A 10,504-nucleotide genomic window follows, 5' to 3' on the forward strand; every position below is an offset into this window, starting at 1 on the left:
GATGTTGGTGTGTTTACGTCGCCGTAAGTTAGCGGTTCGGCAAAAGTGACCGATAGAATAAGTACTAGGCTTACAAAGAACAAGTCCTGGGGTCGATTTGTTCGACTAAACGCGGTTCTCCAGTATGGCTGCAGCCAAATGACTGAAACAAGTAAAAGAATAAAAGAATATATGTATGTATATATATGATTATTATTATTATTATTATTATTATTATTGAGTTTGAAAATAGGGAGATCTAATGGATACAAATTGATTAACATATTCATCTACAATTGTTTCATTTCTCAACCAAACTTAAAACTACAAAACATATATAAATATATAATTTTGCATTTTAAAATACCTTGGATGGAAAATCATCAGGGTGAACAAAGGACAATACAAGGATTACATTATGATCCGTTGGAATATTCAGAATATTCTGAATATTCCAACGGATCATAATGTAATCCTTGTATTGTCCTTTGTGCATCTTGATGATTATGCACATAGTGAAATCTATTTACTGGTCAATACAGAAACATTTAAATAAAGATAATAACTATAGAGAAATTATTCATTCTATTGATATTTTACGATATTTTATATAATATATTCATTGAAGAAATATCTCTTCTAAATACAATATATATTAGGTTGTCAAGTATGAAATTTGTAGTAAGTATATGGTAAACTTTGACAGCTGCTCATTTTGCGCCATTATTATATTTTGAGAAACTTTATTTTTTGTTACAAATCTGACACATCTATTTCTTTATTCTAACTCATTTTGTGCTTTATAAAGTATTTATAAATCGTTTTTTACTATTTGTGTTTAGAGATGGATAAGTCGGAAATTCGCGCAATTTTGAAATACGAGTTCTTTCTTGGAAATACAGCATCACAGACAGCTCGAAATATTAATGGAGTATTTCATTCTAATGTTATTACACGGCAGACTGTATCAAATTGGTTTGCAAAATTTCGTTCTGGTAACTTTGACCTCAAAAATGAGCAATGCAGTCGACCAGAAACAAAGATGGATAATAACGAACTGAAAGCCACCGTCGAGTTAGATCCATCTCAAAGTGCCCGTGAATTATCGTTGTTGTTTGGTGTTAGCAAGCAAACAATATCGACTTACCTAGGTCAAATTGGTAAAGTGAAAAAGTTGGATAAATGGGTTCCACAAGAATTCAATGAAAATCAGAAACAGCAACGTTTGGAAGCCTGCATTATGCTACTTTCTCGTCTCAAAAATGAATCATTTTTTAATCGAATTGTAACATGTGATGAGAAATGGATCCTATACAGCAACCGTAAACGTTCAGCATAATGGTTGGACAAAGACGAGCCACCAAAACACAGTCCAAAAAGCCAAATCCATCAAAAGAAGCTGATGGTGTGTGTTTGGTGGTCTGGCGCAGGTGTGATCCATTATGATTTCATTAAACCTGGCTCACGGCCGAAGTATACTGCAGCCAACTGGACCAAATGATGCAGAAACTTACAAATAACAGCCTAGATTACTCAACAGATCCACTCTTATTTTATTGTAAGACAACGCCAGACCACACATCGCAAAAATGACATTGGCGAAACTACGGGAGTTGGAGTTGGAAGTCTTTCATCATCCATCACACTCACCTGATCTTGCCGCTACTGGCTACAACTTCTTCCAGAATTTGGATAACTTTTTGATAGGAAAAAAATTTAATTCCGACGATGCTGTAAAACAGGCCATTCAAGATTTTATTGACTCTAGATTGCCAGACTTTTACAGTTACGGGTTGGACAAGCTACCGTTGAAATGGCAAAAGTGTATTAACAATATGGGTGCATACTTTGATGAATAAAACTATTCCTCGTATTTATAAAACATTAGCAAACTTTTTTTCTTTTCTACAAATTTCATACTTGACGACCTAATATTAAACCAGTGTATCTTTGATAAGAATATCCCTACAATAGGCTTGAATATCCGCATTTTGACTCTCTCTCTCTCTCTCTCTCTCTCTATATATATATATATATATATATATATATATATATATATATATATATATATATACACACATATATATATACATATATATATATACATATATATATACATATATGCATACATACATACAAACATACATACATACATACATGCATACATACATACACGCATACATATACATGTGCATATATTTAGAACAACCTTATCCAACGTGTCTTCCATATTTAACTCTGTGAGTTTGTGAATTTGACTTCTATTTCTAGCAAGTCGAACAATATCGATGTGGCTCCCTCGTAAACTCGATTATTGTACTCATTTTTATATTATTGGAAACATTTCTACAGTTATGTCACTGTCCACTGATCGCTGATTACTGGCTAGTAATGAGTTAACGTTCTGTTACATACATCCAAAGGCGGTAATTAATTCGTTGGTCAGCTGAGCTAGAAGGATTTTTTTTCATTTTCCAGCGGGGTTGCATTTTCTGGTGTGCTTTTTAATATTTTTTTTTTATTAGCATTACTCTCCATATGCAATGCACATGTTGTCGCCCGCTCAGCGCCGCCATTACCTTATCTAACACAAACTGTGTAAACTATCGTTTGAAGAAGTGCGAAACAACAAATCCTCCGTGTTTCAACTTAATGTGTTATAACGGCCATTTCTTGTATAAAATAAACAAATTTAAACTGGCATCATTTATCATATGATCTCCTGGAAGATTTCCCAAGAGGGGATTCAAGATCGGTTTTTGAACGGTATTTTTATAACCCTGTATTTAACCCACTTCTTTCTATACTGATTCGATTTAGCTTTAATACGATCTTGGTGTAAACTTTTGAGCTTCTGTTCAATTGGAAAAGTTTTCCCTGGGGGAAGTGGAAATGATATTTTACTCTCCTTTTTTTTTTTCATTGTAGAAGCTTGATGATAGATTCCTAATAAAAAAAATAATGTGCCCCTACTGTACTTCCGGACCTTTCATTCTATTAAAGTTCGGCATCATAAGGTGAAGATTTATATTTAGTCTAACTTTATTACCGTTGTTGTTATTGTTGTTGTTGTTACGATATTATCATTGTTATTATTATTATTATTATTATTATTATTGTTATTATTATTATTATTATTATTATTATTATTATTATTATTATTATTATTATTATTATTATCATTATTATTATTATTATTATTGAAGGCGGCGAGCAGGTAGAATCGTTAGCACGCCGGGTAAAATGCTTAGTAGCATTTTGTCCGTCTTTACATTGTCGTCAGATGTCACCGAGGGTCGACTTTGCCTTTCATACTTTTGGAGTCAATAAAATAAGTACCAGTGAAACACCAGGGTTGATGTAATCGGCGAATCTCTTCCTCCAAAATTTCGGGCTCTGTACCATAGTAGAAAGGCTTATTATTATTATTATTATTATTATTATTATTATTATTATTATTATTATTATTATTATTATTGTTATTATTATTATTGAAGGCGAAATCGTTAGCAAGCCGGACGAAATGCTTAGCGATATTTCGCATGTCGCTACGTTCTAAGCTCAAATTCCACCGAGGTCGACTTTACCTTTCATCCCTTCGGGGTTTCGGGATCGATAAGATAAGTACCAGTGAAACACTGGGGTCGATGTAATCGACTATCCCACTCACCCAAAATTTCAGGCTTTATACCTATAATAGAAAGGATTATTATTATTATTATTATTATTATTATTATTATTATTATTATTATTATTATTATTACTACTACTATTATTATTATTATTATCATCATCATCATCATCACCGTCGTCTTCGTCATCATCATGAATATCGTCAACGTTGTCATCATCTTCAGCATAGCCATCATCATCATCATCATCATCATCATCATCATCATCATCATCATCATCATCATCATCATCATCATCATCATCATCATCATCGTTATCCTATAATTATAATTCCTGTTCCATGCCTGTTCTTTAGACTTTGTGTCAATAAGAAAAAAAAAATGTGAGCTCATCTTTTGTTTTAAAATAAACTATCCTTGTTGTTTTAGAGAAGTTGAGACGTGCAGACAAGTTAAGGTGTTGGGGGACAGGATCACAGTAATTACAAAACTTGTGTCAACAAACTCTGAGACTGAACTCAAACAATAAATAGATATTTGCGTTACATTTCTTCTTCTTTTTTTAAAATAATGATCATGATGAGAATGTTATATGATGAAGTTAAAGATGAATGCGATGATGTTTAAACCGTTTGACTTAATCTGATACATTTCTATACTTCTCTGCTTTTCTGTTATTTTTTCTATATATTTTTTATTATATATTTTATTGCTTTCTCCTTAGTGCTCTAATTCAACAACACTTTGCTTGACAAGACCAACAATCAAAGTGATATGATCGTTCTAAATCTCCCACCTGATGTTGGTTTACGGTTACTACACCACAAAGGAATTGTTTTTCATTATTATTTTGATAAATCGTATATACATACATCGTGTGTGTGTGTGTGTGTGTGTGTGTGTGTGTGTGTGTGTGTGTGTGTGTGTGTAGATAGATAGATAGATAGATAGATAGATAGATAGATAGATAGATAGATAGATAGATAGATATGTATTTATATATTATGTATGTATGTATGTATGTATGCGGAGGCGCAATGGCCCAGTGGTTAGGGCAGCGGACTCGCGGTCGTAGGCAGCGGACTTGCGGTTTCGATTCCCAGACCGGGCATTGTGAGTGTTTATTGAGCGAGAACACCTAAAGCTCCATGAGGCTCCGGTAGGGGATGGTGGCGAACCCTGCTGTACTCTTTCACCACAACTTTCTCTCAGTCTTTCTTCCTGTTTCTGTTGTACCTGTATTTCAACGTGCTAAGAATGTATTTTTCGTGGATTGGGGATTTGATATCTCTTTTCAGTGTGTTAGGAGACCACTTAGGTATTCTCCTCTCAGTGTATAATTTATACACATGTATACATACATACATACATACATACATATATATATATATATGTGTGTGTATGTGTGCGTGTGTATATATATGTATACACACACACACACACACACACACACATATATATATATATATATATATATGTTTGTATGTATGTATGTATAGATAAATAGATAGATAGATAGATAGATAGGCAGGCAGATACACAGACAAACTGGGGGAGAGAGAGAGGGGGGCATATAAGTACATGATATATGTTTTTATTTGGTACGTGCGTTGATGTATATGCGGCACGGGGTATATATATATATATATGTATGCATATATTACTTGGACGTTCTTAACTTTGATTTTCACGTTTTCGATTGTTCAAATAAATTCTGGAAGATTGGAAACATGAAACGCACAAGTACAATTTAAATTTTCCAGGTTCTAATAAAATATAAAATATGCACACTTCTTCGTTTTGAACTGAGTACTTTACTCTATTTTAAAATACGCACACACTCACATATACATACACGCGTATTCATAGAAGAAGCATTACACAGTGGTACGTTGAGTAGAAATGTAAGGTAAGTTTACGAGCGAGTGTTGCTTTTAATATTACGTCTTAAAATCCGGGCGAAATGCTTAGCGGTATATCGTTCTGAGTTCAGATTCCGCCGAGGTCGACTTTGCCTTTCATCCTTTCGGGGTCGATAAATTAAGTACCAGTAGCGTACTGAGGTCGATCTAATCGACTGGCCCCCTCCCAAAAAATTTCGGTCCTTGTGCCTAGAGTAGAAAAGAATATTATGTCTTAAAATAAGGCGGTGAGCTGGCAGAACCGTTACTGCGCCGGGCAAAATGTTTAGCGGCATTTCGTCCGTCTTTACGTTCTGAGTTCAAATTCCGCCGAGGTCGACTTTTCGTTTCATCCTTTCGTGGTCGATAAAATAAGTACCAGTTGAGCACTGGGGGTCGATGTAATCGACTTACCCTCTCCCCTAACTTGCTGACCTTATGCCAAAATTTGAAAGCAATATTATGTCTTAAAATTAAGCGGCAGAATCGTTAGCACGCCGAGCGAAATTCTGAGCCACACTGTGTTCGTCTATATATTCTGAGTTCAAATTCCGCCGGTATCGACTTTGCCTTTCATCCTTTCGGGGTCGACAAAATAAGTACCAGTTGAGGACTGGTATCGATGAAATCTATTTATTCGTCTCCCCTGAAATTACTGGCCTTCTACCAAGATTTTAACCCATTAATCCTTACTGTTTGAGTACACGCTGTGAGAAAACAGAGGCCCTGTTATTTAAAAGGCATGGTATTGAAAAACAAGGAACTGAAACTTTCAAATGCTAGGCCTTACAATTTCTAATGGCCCTTTAGGGTGACTTTACAGCTAATAAATCTTTTAGAATGTATAAAGCTTCGATGTTTATACTTATATACATAGCTTTCGGGATCGATAGATTCAGCATTCCACCGCAAGGTAGTGTTGTAGTTAGTACCAGGAAATTCAAACATATTTTTTTGCGTGTTTATTGTGCTTTTCTTAGAAGTATTTTTTTCAATGACTTTCAATGATTTTTTTTTAATTGTTTGTTCCTGTTTGTACGTTGGAATCTATCACCGATATAAGTTGAGATGTCTGTACACCAATGGCAGTAAAGAGTTTCTGACTTAACTTACCAGCACTAACTAATGATGTAAAACAAAAGTTTATTACTCAAAAAATATTTCAGCAGTATTTTAAATGTTGAAGTATTTTTCTCAGAAATCCTGTACGTGTTTCATGTCAAAAACTGTAATGTTTCAGAAAGGCCATTGAGAAATATAGTTCTGACAACAAAAACAAAAGTTTCTTAATGAAGAGTTTAAAATGAAAGGAAAAAAATGCAGAAACAGAGGTATTGCTACTGATTCGAACCCAGGTCAACCCTGATTGAGTATAACTGTGAACTGTTCAGGAAAGAAAGGCGTTTATTTCAAGTTTTAAGGCTGAGTATAGAAAATATTGATTTCAAACTTTGGCACATGATCAGTAATTTCAGGGGCAGGAATGAGACGATTACAATGACCCAAGCGCTCAAGTGGTACTTATTTTATCGACTCCAAAAGGATGAAAGGTAAAGTCGACCTCAGCGGAATTTGAACTCATAACATAATATTCGAAAGAAATGCCACTAAGCATTTTTCCCGGCGGGTTAACGATTCTTTTCTACTCTAGACACAAAGCCCGACATTTTGGGTGAGGGAGCCAGTCGATTACATCGACGCTAGTACGCAACTGGTACTTAATTGATCGACCCCAAAAGGATGACAGCCAAAGTCGACCTCGGCGGAATTAGAACTCAGAACATAAAGACAGGCGAAAAACCGCTAAGCATTTCGCCCGGCGTGCTAACGTTTCTTATTTCTTTATTGCCCACAAGGGGCTAAACATAAAGGAGACAAACAAGGACAGACAAAAGGATTAAGTCGATTACATCGACCCCAGTGCGTAACTGGTGCTTAATTTATCGACCCCGAAAGGCGACGGCGACCTCGGCGGAATTTGAACACAGAACGTCACGGCAGACGAGATACACGCTAAGCATTTCGCCCGGCGTGCTAACGATTCTGCCAGCTCACCGCCCTTCCATTAATTTAAATATTACAAAACAAATAACAAGCCGAGCTTGCTACAAATCGAAGCCAAATCTCTCGCAAATCAAACCATGCCCTCCACCAAGGTCGACTTTGCCTTTCATCCTTTCGGGGTCGATAAATTAAGTACCAATTCCGTACTGGGATCGATCTAATCGACAGGCTCCTTCCCCAAAACTTCTGGCCTTGTGCCTAGAGTAGAAAAGAAATCAAACCATACCCACGTTCTCTTAAGTAAATTTGATGACTCAATTCTTGATAAAAATACGATACACACACAACTGGAATCCTTGAACATAGATGCATTTGATCAATTCTGACAAGGGATAAAACATTTGCAACAACTTCAGTATGACTGAGGGACGTTCTATCCCACTCGGGTGTTCTTTATATCAAGCGCGGTGGTGTCTGTAAAGTATCTTCATTTGGTATACGCATATAGTATTGAAGTAAAATATGAGATGTTGTCTCTGGACGAATTCCGCTGTAACTTGCCTGTCAAGGATTTATATACAGTGAATATGATACATAGATGGTTGCTTTAATTTGTTACAACGTAGTTGTGTTTACTGGAGTTTTATTCAACCGGGTGTCTATTTTCAGTATCAGCGAATGTTTTATTCGCTGTTTCCTTTATTGGAGGGGACGAATCTCGTCTAGTCATGTGACTATCTTTTAATATACATTATTCATAAGACCCAACGTGGTAGATGCATCTGACCGTCTGTTAACCGCTGGTGGGACGATTTTTGTCTCCCTCTGACGTATATTCTGTTTTTAAAAACAGTACATCCATAAAAGATGTTAGCTTTGAACGAATACCACAATAACTTACCTGTCAACGACGTGTAGGAACTAAGTATGATACATAAAAAGTTATTTTCATTCATAAAAAGTGTATATTCGATTGAATCGATGACAAAGAATTGCTGGTAATTCTTTTATTGATAGTGCAGGTGGGGATGGAAAATTCGAGCGCGGTGGATTTAAATTCAAGAAGTTGTGAGACAAAAAAAAAATTTTTGTCATTAACTACTATGTTCTGCTCTGTCACAGCATCATCATCATATGCACATTTATTTACTTGTTGAGTTTGGAGGAGGTGGCATTGACCATTACGTTTGCAGTCCCTCTGAAAGCAGTGAACTAGATGAAGTTAATGGTTCGTTTAAACTGTTACGTATCAGCAACAGCTGATAAAACATGAACAGAAAGAAAATTCTAGAGGGTCGATGTTCTGGGGAGAAAAAGACTGGGCATAATGGCTAGAGTGCGAGCGCAGTCACGGGTTTAGACGCACGAGACCAGTGAGTGAGGTCAATATAGTAGCAATAAGAAAGAGAGAGACAGAAAGACAGACAGACAGAGGGCAGATGGCACATCTGTGAGTTAGAGCCGGGGTTGTAAATAAGTGTCTATCTCTAGAAAACTCAAGCTAGAACTGTCAAGAGGAGAACGAAGTAAAATATGCAACTCCTAGAGAGTTGTAAATCTGTAAAATTGTGTATCAAAGAGAAGTAAACCATCCGAAGATTGTTGAGGCAACACAACGTCTGTTTTTCTTTAATTAGTGAAATTAAGGAAAGGTATTTTAAACTTAAAATTTACTCCAACTGATCTCAGGAAATTATAAGTTAACCTCAGTGATATTTGAACTCAAAACTATGCAACATAGACTTAATCGACAGGAATTTAATCTCCCGTTTCTGTGGCCTATCTACTGTTTTCTAGTCTATTTTCCCATTAGTTATTGGACAGAGTCCATATCGGCAATTTGATCGCTATTTCTCTTGACTAGTTTGTCATCAATTTCAAAGATATAAACTCTGTTGAAAGAAACATTAAACCTATTTTTACTGTAACGAAATGAAAGGAAGAAACAAACAGACAGACAGAATAAAAGTAAATAGCTGAAAAAGAAACCAAATGCCTTAGTATTTGAGATTAAACTGTTCAAATATTATTTTTTTAAATTTCCCTCAGCAAATGAGGTTTAGACGTTTTATGATATATATATATATATATGTGTGTGTGTGTGTGTGTGTGTGTGTGTGTGTGTGTGTGTGTGTGTGTGTGTGTGTGTGTGTGTGTGTGTGTGTGTGTGTGTGTGTGTGTGTGTGTGTGTGTGTATGTGTGTGTGTGTGTGTGTGTGTGTGTGTGTGTGTGTGATATATATATATATATATATATATATATATATATATATATATATATATATATATATATATATATACATATATATTGTAACCTCTTGAAATATTATCTGAAACAATAGACGTGAGCAAATGTATATCTACAACTTTTTTTATTAATTCGACCATTATTTCGACTCCAGCTTGTACAAGAAAATTTTAATTTTCAGTTTATTACGTAAAGCAGCCGAGCAGAAGGATGTAGAATATATCCGTAGTTATCAGAATTTTGTTGACATTTTTAGATAAACCTCGAAATATAATCGTTACAATCACAGTTTTTGTAATTGGAATAAACATTATTTCGATAACTTCCAGAATTAATAAAATGTGAAGTTTGTATTGCTAACAACATGAAAGAAAAACAGCAGCAATGTTTATTGAGGAAGATATTGAGAAATCGTACGATTTATCTAAAATAAAAGAAATGTCTTCTATGTTTTGCTTTATTTTTACATCTAAATTTCATATAACAAGCGATAAGCTTATTTATAAAGATGTCAGTCAGTTTAGTTGGTAAAAGGTTCGGTGAAGAAAAACAATGAGATTTTTTTCTTGTTTTTATGCTGGGTCTAGTGGAAGGGGCAATGTACATGACCTTCGCAGGCCCTCCTCATCCGGTGAGACTGCTGCTATTAATGTTCCTTTTGAACTTTTTAAAGCTAGTACATGCAAGAAAGACATGGACAAGAAGCGGATTCTGGGAAGGAAGGACTGAGAATAGAAACTG

The sequence above is a fragment of the Octopus bimaculoides genome, chromosome 2 (genome assembly GCF_046866305.1).
Source record: "Octopus bimaculoides isolate indiv1 chromosome 2, ASM4686630v1, whole genome shotgun sequence".
In the NCBI taxonomy this organism is placed as follows: Eukaryota; Metazoa; Mollusca; class Cephalopoda; order Octopoda; family Octopodidae; genus Octopus; species Octopus bimaculoides.